This window comes from Furipterus horrens, unplaced genomic scaffold (assembly GCF_987537825.1).
Source record: "Furipterus horrens unplaced genomic scaffold, mFurHor1.1.pri manual_scaffold_2, whole genome shotgun sequence".
Lineage (NCBI taxonomy): Eukaryota > Metazoa > Chordata > Mammalia > Chiroptera > Furipteridae > Furipterus > Furipterus horrens.
This window is the reverse complement of record NW_028327172.1, coordinates 140,589,740-140,608,228: the sequence shown is the minus strand read 5'-3', so window position 1 is coordinate 140,608,228 and position 18,489 is coordinate 140,589,740. Positions and strand designations below refer to the sequence as shown.

Genomic DNA, 18,489 nt, shown 5'->3' with positions numbered 1-18,489 from the left:
TCTTTATCAACTGTGTTTTGACAATTCATGGGGGGAAAAATGTGTCTAGGGCAAATTGAGCTCCTGAAGCAATAAATATTGAGACATGCCCTGTGAATTGAGTTACTGTTCTTGGTAGGGATATTCTCCGAATTTGTTTCTCTTTTTTGGAAGGAGCACTTGTCCGGTTTCCTCCCCCGGATCTCTGGAGATAGAAGTCTCCCTTCCCCAGTAATTGTTGCGAATCCCTGGCGACAGCCCCGTGGCTGGGTTATCTCGGAGGAACTTCCACTCCGAAAGAGTTGAGGGGAGATTAAAATTCAAATTCAAGAAAACTGGGCTAGCTGGAGGGAGCTACACCTTCAGCAGAGGCCAAGCCGCCTCTTTCTCCCGCTCACAGGGTAGGTTTTTGTGTGTGTGTTTTCGGGGGAAGGGGAGGGCATCCGTTTTAGATCCCCATTCTCTTCCTCCCGCACAGCCTCTCCAAGTCCGCAGACTCCTTCAGGATCTAACTTTGTCCCGACTGCGTTTGCGTGGCCAGCTCGGTGCTACCGGGGCTCCTGGCGTTACCGGGCCGCGGCAGGCGGGGCGCGGGCGGGGGCGCTCATTGTGTCCGGTGCTCAAGGCCGGGGCTAGGGACCCACGGAGCCCGCCTGGTCGGGGACTGGACGCGTCGGTCCCCCGCGGGCCGCGCCCGGGGAGCGCGCTCTGTGCGCAGGGGGCGTGGCGCGGGCCGAGGGGCGGAGGGTGCCCGCACCATGCGGCTGGCCGGGCGCGGCGGGCGAGGGGCGGGCCGGCGGCGGGGTGTCCTGGCGCGAGGCCAGGCTCGGCAGGAGAGACGCGAGCAGGCGATGGGCTGACGGAGGGCTGACGGCGGGGCGGGGGCAGCGGGACCAGCGGGCGGCTGCGGGTGCCGCGGAGAAGGAGGAGGAGGAGGCAGAGGCGCCGGGCGTGGATGCCGTGGAGTAGGCCAGGGGCCTGCGCTCCCAGGGCGGATGGGACGCCGGTTTCCGTGGATCCGCCGCTGCAAACCCGAAGTTCCTTGGCTCCCTGAGAAGCGCAACAAATAAAAGGTAATGAATGTGTCTTTGTTTTCCAGCCGCTATCGCAGGGCGGCGATTGACTATGCAGCACTTCTGGGTCCTGTTTTATATGCTGGGCCGGTGAGAGGGACATGACACCCCTTAACGGAGGACGTAGCGTATATACTGTCGGGGTGGTGACATTTTTCAATGCAAACCCCACGTGCGGCCCACACTATTCCCACCTCTTTCCCACAGACACTTTCCTTTGGCACCGAACTCTCTGAATTTACCCAGGGAGAAAGAAAGGACATTGCGGTGTGCAGACCATGTGGGATTATTTTTTAAAAACCGTTTTTATGGAAATGTCAGGGGAGTTCTGCCCTTTGGGTGCAAAAGGGAGCGATTCAGACAGGGGTGGCCAGAGGCAGGCAGCGATCGCCGGCTGCTGCCAAAATGGACTGCTCTTTACATTCCAAATGGCTGCAGCAAGTTTGATGCAGAAAGGAAGGGGAGGAGGAGAAGAGGGAACCCCCTTTAGGACGCGGTCATTTAAAAATGACCCCACGCAATGCTTCTGTGTTGCAGCGGCCCAAATGTTGGTACACATTATATTTAGAAAAGATTAACCAGCCCTGCACTTGGAAAGCTGTGCGGGCTGCCGGTGTGTCATCAGGACCTCCGGTGTCTTTCTCCCATGTCTTGTTAGAGCAACTGCTCTGTAGATTCAAGCAAATTCTGGGGAATTTCCAAGGGATGGCTGTGCTAATAATAGCTCTGGCTGTAGCTACTTAGTAGACATTAGACATACTCATTCTGAAAGATGCAGCCATGCCAGGGCCCCGGAAGCTCAGCTCACTGAGAAAGGCCACCCAGTGCAGGAGAGGACTCCCTGACTGCACCATGAATGGATGAAGCTCTCTCTCCCCTATGAATGGAACATCCCAACAGAGGCTGCCGCTGCTGCTGTTCTCGCTTCTTTCAGTATGAATCCTCGTTGCTTTTGATTGAAGGCATTCTCAGAACACCTGGGACAGGCACACTTCTCAATCCCAGCCGTTCAGGTTGAACAGCCTCGTCAGTTTTGGAGTGGCCTTAGCTGTGTTTAGACACCTGGCCTGGCTGATTTGATCTGCATTTAACTGATCGAGTTTTGAACAACTGCTCGTATCCCCTTCCACCTCAGCATCCGTAAGTCTCCTTTCCAAAAGCACGACTGTGACTTGTAGGAAAGCACCAGAGAGCCAGGAGCCAACTTCTGACTTTACCCAGGGAAGCCACCCCTGGCCCTGGGGGAAGTTCCTCAGGAGTTGGATGCAAAAATCTATCCCTTACACTCAGAGAAGTGGATGCCATCTTAAAAATGTGCAATAAAGTGGGGATTGTGGAAGGGCATGGGAGACCACATTTCATTGTTTTGTTTGCTTGTTTCTAGTCTTCAAATTGCTTCAAGTTCTTTCATAAAATTTTGCTCCATTTCATTGGAGTCTGATTTGGGCAAGGCAGATCAGCAGAAATCTGATTTTGATCCTCAAAGTGTGACTTGTCTCTTGCAGTTTGGAGTGTCAGGGGATGAGCCATTTCTGTTGGCTGAGGGATCCATTCTGGTGCAAATGAAATTTGGGTTTACTTAACACACAACAAGAATGGGGGTCCTGATGGAATAGATTAGAATCTATTTGGTCCTGAGAGGTTAAATAGCACAATTAATTTAATTGGGAGCAATATTTGAATAAGCTTTGAAATCAACACTATTGTCTGGTCAGTGAATAGAATGTTGCATCCAGGTAACTTGAAATAAAGTAACACCTGATGTATTAAGTTGTAAGGGTAGAAGTAACCTTTTAGAAAAATAAAACAAGGATAAAAAAACTCTTCTTGTATTGAAGGGGAACTCTGTTAGTAGAAATGAGGATCAGAAAATCTCCCTACCCTCTTTTGTTCTGGTCAAGTATGATTTGCCTCTGCTATAATTTTTTGGCTCTCATCTCGAACTAATTTTATTAATAAGACTTGTTATTTATGGCACAGGGCCTCTGTGTAATTTGTAGGCATTGTTGCCAAGTCCCTTGATAGCCTGGCAGGTGGCTCCTACCATTAGCATGATCTTGTTGTTGGGGAAACTGAGACCCCTTGAGGTTCAGTGAGTTGCTGATTTCATAATCCATGAGAACTACATCCCAGATGTGTACAGTGTTCCATTTTATCATAACAGCAAAGTTACAGTCTGAGGTCAAAGGCAAAGCCAAGTATGAGTCCTTGCTTGGGTTCTAGAACTTGGAAAAAACTGTGGAGTGGTGTATACATACACCAGAGGTGTGAAGGAAGGGCTCTTGAGTCAACCCTGATAAGTTGATTTTTTTTTTTTTAAAGTGTGGATGGTTTGTGATGGGAAAGGCAGTGATGAGATGGAAAATCCAGGAACTTTGGTATTGAGTGGACCTTTCAGGGTACTCTTGTTTTTTAATAAGTGTAGGGTCAAGTGAGACCTCCTCCAAGGAAGATCTTTACTGACTTTATTGCATAAATATATCACTTGTGGTCACATTATTAATGCCTCTGTGTATGTGTGTGTGTATGTGTAAAAGTAAAATATAGTTCTATTCACATGCCACATACTTATCTGTTATGAGTTGCATTTAACCTGACTAACTGTATGAAAAGATGATGGGGTACTTTCAAATTTAAAGCTTTGTTCTTAGATATCTTGCATATGTAAATACTTTTTTTTTAAAGGAACAGTATAGTTTATGGAGAATTTTTATTTAGATATTTCAAAATGAGAAGTAGTCATGCTAACAGATAAATAGCTGGTGGAGTTATTTTAAACCACTCTGCATAGTATCAAGAGTGTATAAGTTTGGATTCATCGATGACCTCAATTGATAACTTTTATATTTTGGATAGCATCTGATATGTCAATAAAATATAAGGTAGAAATTCTCTGTTTCGGTCTATTGTGGAAAATTCCAGCATCTCTGCCCTGGCCAGGTGGCTCAGTTGGTTGTAGCTGCGTCCCATACAACAAAGGTTGCAGGTTTGATCCCCAGTCGGGATGCATATGAGAAGCAGCTGAGTGACACTTCTCTTTCACATCGTTGTTTCTCTCCCCTAACCTCTTTCTCTCTAAATCAATAAACATGTCCTCAGGTGAGACTTAAAAAAAAAAAAAAAGATAAAAAAAGAAAGAAAATTCCAGCATCTCAATTAAAAATGATTTCTGAGTTCTGAGACGTCATAAGGAGAGAAACTATGGGATAAAAATCTTCTAGTGATTATTTGACCAAAATCCTAAAAACTGTACTATTCCTCCTAAGCTAAAGGAAGAGGAAAAGAGGAACTACCTTACCTGGGCAGGATCAGTAGGTGCCTCAGGCCCATGTACCCTTGTGACCTAGGACACTGGTTATCCTTTCACTCTGCCTTGTCCCTTTCTGATTCTTTGCTGTTCATTACTCTCTGAAAAATGGCATTAATGGAACAGAAGAAGACATTTGATGTTTCCTAAAAGACAGGAGTTGAAGTGAGAAAAGGAAGAGAAGGGATCATTCCATCGGTTTTGTAGGCTACATAGATACCTGAACTTTTCCTACCATAAGCAAACTCAAAGACTGAAGGAATCTGGGGAAGAGGCTACTGAGAATCGAACCTGTTGGGGAAGGGTGCGATTTGAGTATTTTACATTGTGGTATTCATTCCAGCTGTCATCAGACTGAAGTCCCTTGGTAGTGTTTTCCATTTTTATGCTTGTTTTTCCTAGGCCATTTAATCTCCAGAGCTGGTCCAACAACTCCTGGACTTCAGGGCCTCGGGGTTACCATAGCTCACTAAGGCCTGCTGGTTTCACTACTCTTCTGTAAGAAGTTTTCTGAATCAGCATAACTCTGGCTTATCACAAATTCTCTCCACAGCAGTTTCCTTTTGGTTCCCTAAATCTGTCAGCTGCCACCCTTCCACTGTCCGATGGGATCAGCATGTCTTTCTCTTATAAAGAATAATCTAGGCACACCCTTACATTTGAGGCAGCCTGTTCTACCACTAAGAGCATTATTCTAAAAATATCTACCATTATGCCTTTCTCAGAAGATGATCAGAGCTGTTTCTACTGTTTAGTGACTTGCATTCATGCTTATTTTGGGTGCTAATGTGTGTGTGTGTCCAATTCTTAATTGTATCAATCAAAATTAGGTATTTTCTCCCAAAAGAGAAAGTTTTCTCTTTGACAATAGAAATTACCACTAAGAATAAATGTCATGATTGTTGGAAGGAATTTGAGGGCTTGGCTTTAGTTCAATGGGCTTCTTACTACCAAATAATCAAGAAGCAACGAGCTAGTAGCCTCTGTGTGAACTGAATGAGTAAACCCCTCTGCAAATGTTCAATCAGAGCTAACTCTAATTCAGAAATGTGGTGTGTAGGATCTAGCTTGTTAGGAAGCCAGATCTCTTATCTGTGGTGGTTGTGGGTTTTTGGTTTTAAAATTAGAGCTACAATTACTCCGTGATGCATCACAGGAAGAAACTAGTTGTTCATGGTCAAGAACATTTGTGCTTGTACACCTTTCTCCCCAAACTCTGACCGCATCCACATGTGTCTTATTGCTCCTACCTTATTGGCAGTTATTTGCCAATTTGTGTTCATTGTATACTTTCTGTTCATTTAATATTGAACCCTCTGCTCATGATGGGCACAAATAGACTCTGTTGGAGTAAGTAAAACACCAAGGGAAACTTCCACACCACATTCCAATATCAATATATTTAGATGTCTTTAGAAATTTGGAAATCCAAGTGGTCTAAAGTGAAATGTCACCTATTAGGTCCTCCTGTGTCTGACCTTTTCCTAGTTCATACTGTGGTATGGCTCCATTATCACAGTTAGCAATCCCTTGCCAACCTTGGGGCCAGAAGTCTTGGTACTATTGCAAAAGGTTGTACTAAACCTTTTAACAATGACGTTCACTTCAGGTGAGCCCAAAGCTATCCCCCCAGCTTGAGGCTATAACTCCCCAATGTCCATTGAAATCAGCCTGTTGTTCTGATGTTGTAGTCTTATTCACAGGGCTTTTGCCTTTCTTTGTCCTTGCTGGGTGAGGAATGCATGAAAAAAAATGGTGTGTAATGGGGAATTAGATTGATAATGCATGACAGCGAATGGAAATAATAATTGGAGAGTTGCCAGGCTGTGCCATTCATAACCATAAAATGCACAATTATGCTTTCACCACATGCCTGTGAACAAGTATTAGAGATGTGATGAACACAAACTAGGAAACCAAATAGTGTGGAGCCATCTGGACTCCGGCGATACACCTACACACTGAGCCGGCAAGTAGTGCAGGCTTACCCATTTCTCTGCTCCCACTAGCTACTCCCAGTGAATACTGGAGATTTCTTTCTCTGTTGCTCAGAGAGAGAGAGAGAGAGAGAGAGAGCAGAAAAGAGGGAGGGTGGTGAGGATAAGAACCAGATTGGAGCTGAACACAATGGAGGGCAGTGTTCTGCCTTCTCAATCCCCTTTTATTAGGACGGTTGAGTGTTTCGTAACAGAGTAACTACAGAGTGACCAGTAGCACAGATGTAGCCTGCAGGTCTTGGCAGGAGAGCAGAGACATGGAGTACAGCAGAGTAGCAGGAGCTGAAGTCATGCCAGATGTGCAGTGCAGTCTACAAACCATGCACAGTGAGATTTGAGGTTTATCAGTCAAGTCAAACACTTCAGATGGATGCAGTTCTAGCAATTCAAGGTAGAGATGTAGATCATTTTTACAAATAAGCTGCTTACAGATGTCTGGAGACCTCACCAGGGTCTTAGCTGCAGTGCCAGGATCTGAGTCCTTACCACCTGGTAAGGATTTGTGTGCTGCAGCCTGGTGTGGCGGACTGAGTGGGGCTGTGGTGTCCTTGAGCCCAGGTTTGATTTCTGACTCTGCCCCTTAGTAGCTATGAAGCCTTGGGTGAATTACTGAATCTCTCTGAGCCCCAGTTTTTTAATTTAAATAAAAGTTACATTCAGAGGAGCCAGTGAGATAATATCTGTGAAGCACCTATCATAAAAAAAATATGGGAGACTCTTAAAATAATAAATTTTGTCTTTGTGTTCTGCCCTTCACATTTGGCTTGCTTATGTCACGTGACCAACAGTGCTAACTTCTGGGGGTTTGCAACACGTTGGGGTGTAAGAAAGCCAGTTGCCATGGAAACAGAGGTACAACCCCTACCTCTGATATTTCATAAATGTCACCTGGCCTTCCAGAAAGGATTTTGCAGGTAAAGGCACCGCCTTAGTGATCTTTACCTTATTGAGATAGAGAAGGCTTACTAAGCAGGGGAGACACATCCTGCTGCATCTGTGAGTCTCCAGTGAATCTTGGAACATTAATGTGGAGAGGGTTGGTTGGGGGATGGGAAAAAAGAGAAGAAAAAGGATTTTGCCTTTGCACTCATGGATTCTATCACCCTTTCTGAAATTCTCCAGTTTTCAAAAATGATCCGGAAATTCTTAGGGCTTTTGTCTTAAGAAAAATTTGAGAATAGAAACAAGAATTAATTAGCACGGTTTGTTAATCAGTGGTAGTACCTTTTTTTTTTCTCCTTAATAACCAAAGCAGAAATCCAAATACTGTATACAGTTCTTTGGTTACTTTCCATTCATTGCCATTAAGTAGGAAGATTTTCAATTCCTACTTATTTATATTTTACCTAAGTAATTAGTGCAGCAGATTAATGGCAGAAATAAACCTATGACCTGGAAGTGACTTGGATGCCTGTGGGGTTTTTCTTTCCGTTGAACCCACCACCTGAACACTCTGAAAATATTGGGAGAGTTTCCTTGTGGCATGAGACATCAACATGCCAATTTACGTGTTAGTCATTAACAGTTACTTATATACTTAAATAAATCAACATGATAGATGGTCCATCTTCTGGAGATGGATTAAACTGGCACACACAGGCAGTAGAATCAGAGCATTAAACAAATATAAAAACAGGGAAAGTATTTATAGAACATTATAACTACATCCAGGACAAGGGTGTATTTTAGGTGAAGCCTCAGAGACAGCTTGTGGGCATCGGTTGCCTCGATAGGGTGGAGTGTGTCTGTCATCTTAGGGAGAAATTATAAGCTGGTATTTGTTTGTGGTTCCTTCTCTCTGTATTGGGGAAAATAGGGTTTCTGTTGTCCACCGCAGTTTGGTTCGCCTGCCATCCTGTTTCTAAGGTTGTAAATTAGTCAGTAGAGATTTCCTGCTGTTTAGATGCAGAGGTCTATGTCATATAACTTTCTACTTGGAAAGATATCCAAATACTTGGAGAATAAAATCCAAAGCCACAGTCCTTTGTTTTTTATATAGCTAGAGCCTTCTTTTCTTCTTGTGGATGGAATTGATCACACCTCTAGAGAACTGAAGAAAACTGGTGGAAATGGATCTTCTTGTAAGTTTGATACTGTGGCTTTTGGTTTCATAGTGCAGCAGGAAAAAGTCAGTATGTGAGCATATTCGCTTGTTTGTAGATAGGAGAGGTGAGAGCAAGGATGATCAGTTACACAGCCTTCCTTGCTGACCGGAAGAAGAGGATGGACCCACTACACAGCATTATCACCACTTCTCCAGACCTCGTTGTGGGAGCTTGCCTGTCAGATGGGCTTTAAAATGCCTGATTCTTTGGGTATTTTATCAACTTTCCCTAAATATTCCCTAAATATGATTCCCCAAAGAAATACTCCCTCAGAGCATTCCAGGGCGAGCAAGTGCCCTCCTGAGTCCCCTTTGTTATTACTAGCTCCACCCATGGGGTGTTGGTTACTCCTGTTTCTCTTCCTCCTCAGGCTTGAAAATCACTGTCCTATGATAAATGACTCAACATGTTGGCTTTGCTCTTCCTCTTTGCTACATTTAGGCTATTTAACTCTTCTGGGCTTTTACAATACATTTCTGTAAAACCTGGTTCATGTGGTCCCTTCCCAGATTCTTTTGGGGTGAGGTGTCTACTGCCATCATCATAGTTCAAGGCCTCTTTCTTTCCTGGATTATTACAAAATTGTCACAAATTGTCCCTTTTCACACACACACACACACCCACCCTTGCCTTTCCCTGAGCACATTTGACCTTTTCTCAACATAATCCTCTTGCAAATGCTCAACCTTCAGACGGAGAGGCCCCTCCCATTCCTTCTTTGCAGGACACCCATGCTCATTCCTTAATTCTAACCTCCAATGTTACCTCCTCCTCTCCCTCCTAGCAGAACACGTCTTCCTCCTGTATTCTCCCAGAGCATCATCATCAGTTATCTGTTACAATGACCTTTGTACATATGTCTCCCCATACCTTCCTAAGGGAAGGACCATGTTTTATTTCCTTTGAGTCATGCACCTAATAGTATGCCTCTCATTTGGTAGGTGCTCAAAATATAAATTGAGTAATAATTTGACATATATTGTGTTTCTCATTTCTTTACTTGTTTGCACATAACTAGAATGATTTTTTCCCTGCCTAGGCCTAGTGTTCTTACGTGCCCTTCTCTTTCTGCTTTTCAGCTCAGACTACTCTGTACACATTATTTTTTGTCAAAGAGAAGAGAACAAGGATGGTGCAACACAGCTATCCTTTATGTGGATATGGCCTTGCAAACCCTAGCTGGCAAAATGACAGGAAGTATCTAAACACCACAACTCATTCATTCATTTTCATTCAGTCAACACACACTTGTAGGTATTCCTTTGTGTGCCAGGAATGTGTCCGTGTGTAAAACTGACAAAACTTCTTGCCATCAGGGAGCTTGCATTCTAAGGGGAAGAAGCAGCAATAGACATATTAATTAAGTAAATTTTATAGAGTGCTAGAAGGTGATAATTGCTGTGAAGAAAAATAGAGCAAAGGATGGGACATATGGCAAGGTTGCTGTTTTATATACAAGAGTTGGATAAGACATTATGAAAAGGTGATCTCTGAGCAACGCTTTTAAAGGGTGTGAAGAGAGGTGAGTGAGCTGTGTGTGTCTGGGGGAGAGCATTACAGGCAGAGGAAAGAGCTCATCAAATACCCTGAGGCCAAAGAATAGGGAACAGCAAGGAGAGGAGTGTGGAAAAGCAGGCCAGGTGAGGGGGACACAGAGGCTGTGCACTGGGGCAATGGGACTGTTGCAGAGCAGGGGTCTGGGGAGCACTCTGACTGCACTCGGGCTGCACAGGGATGGTTAGGATGCTCTGTGGGGATCAGACTACAAGGCAGGTGGAGGTAACAGCAAGGGTGGCCATTGTAAGAATCCAGAAGGTGATGAAGTGTTCAGGGTCTGGATATTTCAAGAGAACCCACAAGATTTTCTGGTGGGTTGATATACAGTATGAGATGAAGAGAGAACGTGAGAGGCCTGAAGAATGGAACATGAGGATAGAAAGTTGGCATTTTGTGAGAGGGCAAAGCTGTGGTGGAGGTAGTTTGGGGAGAAGATAAGTTCTGAATTCTGTTTGGGACATAGAGTTTGGGATGTTTAACAGATACCCAGATGGAGATGCTGAGTGGGCAGTTTGTATGCAGTCATACACAAGCCTGGGAAAGGAGACAGTCTGAGCAGAGATTAAAAGTGGGCCTCAGCCACGTAGAGGTGATCTTTAAAGTCTCCATGGCTCAGTCCCAAATATGACAATGTCTGAGAAAAACCGTAATTACCACTCTTCAAATAAAAAGAACATAAAATATTTTTTAAAAATAAGTAATTCCTGGAAATGTAAAGAACCCCATTGAGATGTGCTGTTGCGCAAATTGAACTGTCCTTGTTATTCTGGTGGTCTGTCTCTTTTGATATATGAAAGGAACGTCTCTGACTCTTGTACTTTAAATGAATTTATTGATGTATCATTGGCATATAATAAGCAGCACATACTGATACTGTATATACAGTTAGACAAGTTTTGACATATGTTTATACCCGTGAAACCATCTCCGCCATCAAGAATTATAACTCCCATATTTACCGAGACTCTTGGATTTAAAGCTCCATGCTAGACACTATGAAGGATTATCAGTTGTAATTACTACCCCTGCCTCATGTATTTGTTCTCATTTAAAGTTTTGTCTTTCTCTATCTAGTGATCTAGTCACAAACTTATTTCCTGAAACACATGCTGAAAATACACTCAAGTTTGGTTACCAGAGGGTTTGAAAAGACACGTGCAAACCCTTGGACACCAGGAAAGAGGAAAGATTAGGAACCCTGCCATCTGTTAATCAGTTCAGATTCAGGCAAAAACATAACCCTCGTTCCCTTTGTGGAGAGAGTCCAAACAGTGGGCTCAGTGTCATCCTTTTTCACTCTGTGCAGTCAACACAGTAATTACCTCCTGCCGAAAGCTTGGAGAAATTGTTCTGTGTCCAATTAGAATTTTGATTTGACTAACAGATACTACATAACGTCCTTATTGCCATCACTGCTTACTAATGATTTGCACCCTGGATGTCCTTAGAACTCCCATTTGCAGTGCCACTGCATTAGACGGCACTGCTTGATTTCCTGTGACAGCATGTACATCTGAGGAGGAGAATCGCCTGAAAGGAGGGAAACCAACCTTTGGTTTCAGAATCTTCTCCCTCACCGCTCCACCCCTTTCCATTTTCCTCTCTCTCCCAGGCTCATGCCCCATCTTCTAAATGTTTTAGGGGGACAAATACATCAGTTCTGGAAACTTGTCCTGAGAGCATGGAGGTGGGGCAGCAGAAGCAGGTCTCCGGGAGGCGCCTGGGGTGGTTCACGGGCAGCCGGCCAGTGTTGAAACCTCAGACAAGATGAATGGAGGGAAGGAACTGCCAGAGTGGCTCATGCGGGAGGGAGAAGTCCCTGCCAGCGAGGCTCCAGCAGAGTCCTTCCCAGAGAACATACTTATGTAAACATGCAGGCTCCAGCCCAGATGGACTGTCCCATACAGACATCAAAGATATCTGTAAAAATGTCCCTAATCTATGCACTGCAGGCTTCTAAGCTCTCCCTGCACCTTTTATTGGGGTGTTGGGTTGGGGAGGGATAAGGGCTTGCTGCTGCCTTCTGGAGCTGGGACCACCCTGCAGGACTGGTGGCTTTCCAGACTGGGAATACCCCTGTTCCTCGGATCTTCTCTGCTGTGATGCCCCTGAAACTTTGGTTTGATTTAATCATGAGTCTCACGAGGGTGAGCAATTGGGCCGGAGTGCTTCCCCGCAAACCTGGAGGACTCGGCATCTGGGCACTGGGCCCCCGGACTCAGGCACATGAGCGGCTGCTTCGCGTCCCATGCAGGTTCTGTGAAAGCAGGTGGCCCGGAGGGCTGTCCCACTTTTGTAGGTGGCTGTTCTCCCACTATGCATTAGAAGTCACCGAAGACCTACGGATGGAATTCCAATAGCTTTCAGATGGTCTAGAATACCGGCTTCTGTCCTTCCCTCGCCCCAAGAGCATGTACCTCCCCAGGGTTAATGGAGAATTTGACTATAGTGATACACTGAGGGGGCTGTCTATGGAAGGAAAACCCATTTCCAAATTCTCATCTCTGAGGCAAGACCTCCAGCTCCCACTATTGGGAGATGGATGTCAGTTCTGCTCATTCCACGTGTGGTCATGTAGATAATATAAACTACAGAGAACGCGCGTGTCCCTTAGCCTGTTGGGGTATATCTCACTGAATGCAAATAAAGTTATATAGTACCTATAGTTTGGAATTGCCCTTGAAATGATGTGTAAGGATATATGTTTTTTGAATGCATATTTATTCATGTAAAAATATTTATAGAGTGCCTGTTATCACAGTCATGTCATTCTGTTTCAATCACACATGTATATCATTTTAATGGCGACAAAATATTTACAGTAAAATGTGGTTACCTCTTGCTTCGTAAGAGACATATAGTTGTAAATAGTGTTGTCTCATCTGCTGATCACAACCTAAACAAACATTTTTAAAAATTAACTTAAAATAACACATTGAATTAGATACTGGAGCCAAATAGGCAATTCATGTTACCAAGAAAATGTCTTTGAGGTTCTTGGTTATTATCCAATAATGAATACTAAACCAACAGCAGAGACACATAACCATTTCACACACACACAACATTGCATTTTAAATAGAGGACATTTGATCGCACACTTATACGAAGAAAACTGGTAGGAAGAAAAGGTGGAAAAATGTTTGTACCTGCTGGTCTGGAGTGTGATTTTTAAAAAAGTCTTATGAAGCAGTAAATGGATGATATGAATATTTGTTTTATCAAATTACATGTAATATTTTAACAAGAAGCATTATAAGTAAATACATGAGTTATTAGAATGAACGTATTTTCTTGGAATTCTTGTCTATATGTGTGCACATTTGTCTAAGGCTTAGAGTGTGTCTGTCCCACCTTCCCCCAGAGTTCAGTAATCCTTTTTACAGTAGTCCTGGCTGACAGTCTCTGGCCCTGTCCCCATCACTTGCAGTGATAATGAGACAACACATTCCATTTTGAACACGGATGATTGTTTGACAGTTCTCCCTTCTGTTGAATCCAGATGTGTCTTTTGGAACTTCCACTCATTGATTCCATTTCTGCCTCCCAAAGCAATGTTCTTCTCCCTTATCATTAACTTATCAAATTTAATCATCAAATTAGCATTAAGTCATCAAATTGGCAAGTCTTCACACCCAGGCGTGACCAGGACAGTCCAGTTTTTACCTGTTATTTTCATAGAATCAGTAGTAGCTCCCTTTTCCCCCATGAAAGTGAGTTGACATTGACAACAGATTATAGGGCACCCTGCCCTGGAGTAGCAAGCCATTTTCCCATTGTCCTCAGAAGACATGGCTTCCACAGCTTTCCCCAGTCTGGTTCCTCTTCTTTGGCCTTGCTCTAGTTTCTTTCGTTGCCTACATGAAATCTGGTATCCAGAATTAAACACAGATTTCCAGAAATGATTCAACCATAGTAGAGTGGAGACCTCTTAATTCCATTACTCAGAATGCTATGCTTCTAGTGTGTGAACGAAGGGTAGGACACAAAACTATAAGCAAAAAATTGGGACAACTGTAACAGAACAAAAATAAAAAAGGAAAAAAAACTATAAACAGTATGATCCCAATTTAATAAAATTGAAGCTACCATCTATATGTCTTTGTCAGCTGTAAATTTGATCAGCACACTGTGTCTGGTTACAAATCATTGAGGGGGGAGTAATATACATATGAGAAAGACAGCTTATACTTTAGTATCTCTTTACAGTTTCCCAAGAGCTTGTATATCTTCTTAGGCTCTGAGCCCTCTTTCCAGATTCCCCTTTCTGCATCAGTTAGGATTAAATCCATTTGAAAACAATGTTCAGTGACTACTTCCTATCTCATCGGTGATTTAGCCATCCTCAGACCACTGGATATATGATCGCTTCTCGTTCTTGTCAGTGAAAATAGGGTTGTCTAGCTGTATTCCTTACTGCTCTTCACCCACCCACCACTCTGCTCTAGCTCATGTTTCCAGAATGTGCCATGTTCTCTCCCATTCCAGGCCTTCTTACATCAAGTTGCCTCTGCCAGCCGTCCTGCTCTGCAGATAACCACTTCTTCACCTGAGTATGACCAAGTACCCAGGGTCCCCCTCCCTCCCTCCCCATAGCATCTTATACCCACCCTGTTGTCCCATGAACTACACTGCAATCACCTGTTAATTTGGGTAGTTTCTCTGCTGGACATAGAAGCCCCTTAAGTATGGGAACAAAATCATATCCATCATCGTTTGTCTAGTAAGATGTCTGGCACATAATAAATATATCACAAACACTTGCTGAATAAACACATACTGTCATGGCCATTATTACTTAAAATCATTAACCCTAGTTTTCTTAGTACATTAGGATAGATTACTAGATTACTCTGCTGATTGCTAGAGATAGATCTCTCCTCTAGAAGAAAAATTACTGAGTCAAAGAATATAAAAGTAATTTGAATTTTAGTTTTATTTCCTGTAGGGTTTTCCAATTAATCTGTAATTATCTACTAATTAAATACTTTTAGTTTTTAAATATTAACTCCCCCTATAGTTGTCATCCTCCCCACAAATTTACATTTTTTTTTCTTTTTGCTTATGGTGCTTGGTGGAGTAGAAGTTTAAAAAGATTATTTTTAATATAGTTACATCTTTATATTTTTCTGTTTGGCTCATCCATTGCTTTTATGTTTAGAAAGGTCTGGTAAATAATTGCCTCTGTATTTTTAATATATAACTTTATGAACCACCTGGAATTTATTTGGGGGGAAGAGGTGCAATTGGTTTATATTCTTGAGTAGTTAGTCCTACCATTTCCTGTCTTCATTGAGAAGAATGAAACAAAGCAGGAACTGATCAGTGGTTCATCTTTTAACAAAAGTCCATTGGCTCCAAACAGTGAAAACATTCCTTGATCTTTTTTGCTTTCAACATATCTTTAAAGGCTCTTTTATTATCCTTAGACTTCCCTTGCTTTACATTTCAGCTTTGGTTTTCTACCCCTGACCCTCTGAGTTAATGACACTCCTCGTCTATGGACATAATACGGATACTGTGCTCTGCCCTTGATGCGTCACATGTTACGCTAATTTCTAGTCTCCTTTGGGAGTTCTCCATGCAGATACTTGGTGTTCATTCTGAGTCTCAATCTTCACTTTCTCATTCAATTTTATTTTTACTGTGTTATCAAATTTTTACTTTTAAAGTCTTCATCTCATGCAAATGAAATTCTTTTAGATCCATAGAGTCAACTTTGTCCTTTTCCTGGAATTTTAAAAAACTGTTTTCCTTGAGTGTATGGTCCCACCTGAACTGCTCATCAGCTCTCCTTCTCCACTATAAAAATTCCATGTTCAGTCACCAAAACCCAAACAAGGGTAGACAGTCGCCTTTTCCTTTGGAAAAAATTGTGTTCTTTCCATCCAAAACAGTCTGTCACTAAGATACTGAAGCCGCAACTCCACATGACAGAGACCAGGTGTTTGCTCATCTTCCCTCACTCCAAGAAGAACCGTGGGTGTCAGAAGGCAGTATAGGTTCTTACAGGTTCTTGTTGCTCGTTTGCATGTTTTGTTTCTTCAGGCTTTATCCTCACTCAGCCACCTTTCGAGGGTGTCTGCATGAATGCCTGTGCTGTGAACAGTGTGTGTGTAAGAAGAATACCCTGAACCTGCCAAGGGACACAGGGGAGGCCTCCATGTTAGCAAGAGGTCTTTCTTCTCCATTGTGAACTTTGCAGTCTGTGGCTGGCAGTTCTCATTGCCCTCGCTGGTATGTCCCACACGTCATGACTGACCTTCTGAAGCCTCCAGTCTTAGGCCAGCTCCAGCATGCCTTATATTACCCCTCTCCATCATTGCCGACCAGCCCAGAGTGACTCAGGAGAAGGACGGGGCCTCCGGGGCCGTTTTGCCTGAAGTGCCCTCTCTAGCTATGACTAGGGCCCCACGGAGCTCTGTTCTGTGCAAGCCTGGTTCTTGCCCAGCCCTAGGGACAGCCCCCCCAGAGGAAGCCTGTCCTGACCAGCCTCCTCACCCGCCCTGCCCCCGTAGCAGAAAATCTGGTGTGAGTGGACAGGAAGCTGTAACCTCACCCAGCCATCCTGATAGAGTGTGTGTGGTGGAGGGGAGTGGGGAGCCCAGGGGTCCACAGCCTGTCTGGGATGAGTATACTTTCTGACACTTGTGCTCAGAGGCTCCTCGCAGTCCCTGACTAGAGACCTCTAAAGATAGTACTGATCGGGAGCCCGCTGCATGCCCAGCAGAGTTGCACACTCTACGCACATAAGTTTAGGTATTCCCCACAGCCGCCCCTCAAGGTTGGTGCTAGGGTGGTCTGCATTTCCTAGGCTAGGAATTGAGGTACAAGTGGGTGTGGTGACTTGTGGAGGGTCTCACACTGCTCCCCCCTGGTGACTCCAGGATAAGACCAGCACTCAGGCCTAAAGCCTGCCCCATCTCTGTGGTACTGGGATTTCTTGGGTCACAGCGGTGTCTCCAACACTTGGCTCTGCACTCGGCCTAGAGGAGACATGCAGGGGTGGTCCTTTGAGAACATCAGTGAAGAAAATGCATGGCCAGGCCCTGAGGCATGAGAGAGGGTGGTTCTTGGAGGACAGAATTTGGAGGTCCAGGATGACTAGCCCTTGGAACTGAGGGCACAGGGAAGGAGAGCATTTGAAGAAGAAAAAAAAAAGGAGATAAGGTTAGGTGAGGCCAGACCTGAGAGGACTTGTTATCCCGCATTGAGATATCCATCTTTCACGAATGGTTGTACAGTGACTAATGAGGGAGAGATGTTTTACAAGTCAGTAATCTCCTCCTCGGGCCTTGGATCCCTGAGGCCTTCCCTTCAGACCTGCTCAGGATTCCATTCTCTACACATTCCCACCTCTGTTACCTCTCAACCTCCATCCAGATTGCATAGGACTTCCTCTCGATGGAAATTCCCAACTCCCTTTTCCTTGGAAGGAGTAGGCACTCTTCCCTTCTCTGACCTCCCTCCAAAGAAGAATACATTCCATGTTGAGTGGGATTAAGTCTTTGTATCTTCAGAGACTCCAGAGCTCTAGGATTCTAAGCCAAGGTAGAAAACAAAAGCCTGCAGATGTGTGTGCATATGTGTTAATAAGAGGATTTAATAATATACTTGAAATGGAGGTAAAGAATGTCCTTTCTTCAGAAGATACTATAGCAGCGACAAAATGCAAGGGGGGCAATTTGGACAATGTTCTTTTGGTGTCCAGGTGGCTAGAGTGTAATGCAGAAAGGGCTGGTCCCTTTTTGGAGCCTTAACAGTACTTTAGTTAACTCAACCGAAGTGAGCTTCCTGCTCTGTGCTCCCCAGGGTAGTGGCCCTGGTGCATAACCTAACTCCAGAGCCTGTGCGTTCGCATCTCCCAGTGTCCATTTTCTGACCGTTTCATCAGAGGGCTGCCTGTCAGACAGTGGAGGGTGATTGTCTATAACTCTGAACTTGGGGTGAAATGAACCAGCTAGACTTTGGCCTTCCACATCTGAGACCCACTTGTCCAACCTTCACGTCACCAGCCTGTCCTCACATACTGTGCAGTGTCCTGTGGAAGGTGGAGCGTGCTCTTGCTTCCCACATCCTGCAGCTTAGCTTTGGCTTGGAGTTCCTCTCCCCTGGGGTCACGGAAGACCGTTGATGGAGCGCCTGGATGTTCTCATCTCTTACCTGTCTGGGTCCATTCCTCACCTTCTAAACTACAGGCTAAGAGACTGATGATTAGTGTTTTCTTACCCTGCGGAGAGGATTGAAATGGATTGTCCTATAGCGTCTGTGGCTCCATCACACACAGCAGTGGTCTTCAGGGCAGCAGAGTCGGAGACTAAAACTGTCCACCCCAGACCCAGCAGCAGCCCTCCCCCGCCCCCGGGTCCTTAGGGCACCCAGCATCACGACTTCTCTGGCATTACCAGAGAAAACCCAATTCCCTCTTGCTGAAGGGAGGAAGGGAGGAAGGGTACGGGTAGGGAGAGGGG

The 18,489-nt window shown here is 44.4% G+C and overlaps 1 protein-coding gene across 1 annotated transcript in view; it reads left to right on the top strand.

Annotated features, from left to right (window-relative positions):
• Nucleotides 1–885: 885 nt before the first annotated feature.
• The window catches only part of FRMD4A (FERM domain containing 4A), a 212,186-nt gene continuing 194,582 nt past the window's right edge, over nt 886–18,489 (top strand). Inside the window, exon 1 of the mRNA XM_090266546.1 lies at nt 886–1,052. The gene's annotated coding sequence lies outside the window, so the exon portion shown is untranslated. The remainder of the gene's footprint in view (nt 1,053–18,489) is intronic.